The following is a 3,153-nucleotide window of genomic DNA, read 5'->3' as shown; positions in this document are numbered from 1 at the left end:
AGAAATAAAATCTTTGCAAAAGTAGTTTTGTAAAATCACTAAACAAATGGAATACTACAACCTTTAACAATAAAAAAAAAAGAAAAAAAATAGGCAACCAGGGAGAAAGGGAAGAATCTGATTTCCAGAGAGAACACATTGTAATATCCAAATCTTCACTTGTCAATAAAAAAAATCACAAGTCAAGGAAACAAGAAAGTATGGTCAATTTAAAGAAATAAAATAAATCAGCATAAACCATCCCTGAAAAAGCTCAGAGATTGAACTTACTTGTACACTTTAAAGAAAGGCTTTAAATATGCTGACGGAGCTAGGGGAAAACACAGAAAAAGAATTAAAGAAAACATGAAAACCAACATATAAACAGAAGGAGAATATCAATAGATAGAAATTATTTTAAAAAACCAAATAGCAAGTCTGCAGCTGAAAAGCACTATCTATAGAATATTTTCTAAAGGAGTCCAAGAACAGATTTGAGCTGGCAGAATAAATAACAAAGATAGGACAATCAAAAATGATTAAATCTGAGAAGAGAAAATAAAAAATAGTGAAGAAAAATGAACAGAGCATAAGTGAACTGTGTACCATCAAGGGAAACAAGACATGCATTATTAGTGTTCTAGGAGAGAAAGGGGCCAAAAAGGTTGAATTATTTAATGACTGAAAACCTCCCAAATTTGATGAAATATATGAATTTACAAATTCAAGACACTCAATCAACACCAACTAGGATAAACTCAAAGTTATCCACAGTGAGACACATTATAATCAAATAGTCAAAAACACAAAAAGAAGTTTGAAAGCCACAAAAGGCAAGTGACTCATACATATCAATGACCATACAGGGCTCACTGATAAGACTAACAGATCATTTTTTCTCAGAAACCATACAGTCCAGAGGCACTGGGATGACACATTTAAAGAGCTAAAATAAAATCACCTTGACAATCAAGAATTTTATATCTGACAAAATTGTCCTTCAAAAATGAGGGAGAATTTAGGAGGTTCCAAGACAAACAAAAGGTGAGAGTGTCTGTTACAACTAGACCTGTCCTTCAAGAAACGCTAATGAGATGTCTGCAGCTTGAAGTGAAAGGATACTAGATAATTATCAAAGCTATATGAAGAAATAAAGATCTGGTGTGTGCAGCTGGGGAATTCATGTGGAGGTCAGAGTGGAAGCAGGTGTGAGAGGGCCCAGCAGAAGGAAACATGACTGTCAAAGTGTTTGAGTACATTGGAAAGTTTGGCCTGGCCTTAGCTGTTGCAGGAGGCCTGGTGAACTCTGCCTTATATAATGTGGATGCTGGACACAGAGCTGTCATCTCTGACCGATTCCATGGAGTACAGGACACTGTGGTAGAATTATCTTTGACTGCCCTTCTCGACCATGTAATGTACCAATCATCACTGGTAGCAAAGCTTTACAGAATGTCAGCATCACACTGCGCATCCTCTTCCTGCCCTTCGCTAGCCAGCTTCCTCACATCTTCACCAGCATCGCAGAGGACTATGATGGGTGTGTGCTGCCCTCCATCGCTACCGAGATCCTCAAGTCAGTGGTGACTGCTTTGATGCTGGAGAACTATTCACTCAGAGAGAGGTGGTCTCCAGGAAGGTGAGCGGCGACTTTACGGAGCGAGCAGTCAGCCACCTTTGGGCTCATCCTGGATGACGTGTCCTTGACAGGACTGACCTTAGGAAAGGAGTTCACACAAGCGGTGAAAGCCAAACAGGTGGCTCAGCAGGAAGCAGAGAGGACCAGATTTGTGCTGGAAAGGCTGAGCGGCAGAAAAAGGCGGCCATTGTTCCAGCCAAGGGCAACAGCCAAGCAGCCCAGCTGATGATGGCCAACTCACTGGCCACCGCAGGGGATGGCCTGATGAGCTGCGCCAACTGGAAGCCCCAGAGGACATCAGGTGCAAGCTCTCACTCTCCAAACATCACCTACCTCTGGCAGGGCAGTCCCAGCTCCTCCAGCCGCCCCAGTGAGGGCTCCCACCCCCTACCCTGCCTGCACTTGTGCGGGCCAACTGTGCCACAGCCTGGATGGTTAACACTGCCTGCCTTCTGCCCCCAACCCATAAATCACTGTGAAATGTCACAATTGACTTAAAGTGAAGGAAGTAAAAGTAAAATCACTTCAGATCTCTAAAAAATAAATATATAAATGAAGATCTCCAGTAAAGGTAATTTCATGGGTAAATATCAGTGCTAGTATTATTATTTTTTGACTGATAATTCCACTTTGTGTTTATTAAATGATATAAATACAAATGTGTAAAATATGAATCTATGTTATGGCTACACAGTATATAAAGACATAATTTGTGGCAGCAATAACATAAAAGGAGAAGACGGAGATGTACATGAACACAGTTTTTGTATGCAATTAAAGTTAAGTTGGTATCAATTCAAAGTGTATTGTTACAAACTAAGGATGTTAAATGTAATCCCCATAGTAACAAAAAATAAAATATCTCAAGAATATACACAAAAGTAAAGGAGAGGAAAATCAAATTGGTTTACTAAAATTGAAAAATTAAAAATGTAACCCTAAAATGAGGCAATAATGGAATAATGGAACAAATATATTAGACATACAGGAAATAACAATAGCAAATATCCTTCCTCATTAGTAAATGTAAATGCATTAAACCCTCTAATCAAAAGGTGGATATTAGCAGAATGAATTTTGTAAAAAAGTGACACAATTATATGCTATCTAGAAAACACTCAATTTGGAACTAAAAACACAAATAGGTTAAAATGAAAACTGGAAAAGTACATCTCACATAAATAATAACCAAAACAGAGCTGGAAGCCTATACTACAGACACTCTAGATTTATAAGAGACAAAGGAGATAAAACAATCAGCTAATAAAGGGGATAAAAAAATATAGGCTTATGGCCGGGCACGGTGGCTCAAGCCTGTAATCCCAGCACTTTGGGAGGCCGAGGCGGGCAGATAACGAGGTCAGGAGATCGAGACCATCCTGGCTAACACGGTGAAACCCCGTCTCTAATAAAAAATACAAAAAACTAGCCGGGCGAGGTGGCGGGTGCCTGTAGTCCCAGCTACTCGGGAGGCTGAGGCAGGAGAATGGCGTAAACCTGGGAGGCGGAGCTTGCAGTGAGCTGAGATCCGGCCA

The 3,153-nt window shown here is 40.0% G+C and overlaps 1 pseudogene; it reads left to right on the top strand.

Annotated features, from left to right (window-relative positions):
* Positions 1 to 1,187: 1,187 nt before the first annotated feature.
* LOC117082562 lies at positions 1,188 to 1,992 on the top strand (annotated as a pseudogene).
* The last annotated feature ends 1,161 nt before the right edge of the window (positions 1,993 to 3,153 follow it).

Source organism: Trachypithecus francoisi, unplaced genomic scaffold (assembly GCF_009764315.1).
Source record: "Trachypithecus francoisi isolate TF-2019V2 unplaced genomic scaffold, Tfra_2.0 Lachesis_group9, whole genome shotgun sequence".
In the NCBI taxonomy this organism is placed as follows: domain Eukaryota; kingdom Metazoa; phylum Chordata; class Mammalia; order Primates; family Cercopithecidae; genus Trachypithecus; species Trachypithecus francoisi.
The sequence above is the reverse complement of the archived record's forward strand: the minus strand, read 5'-3'. Positions and strand labels throughout refer to the sequence as shown.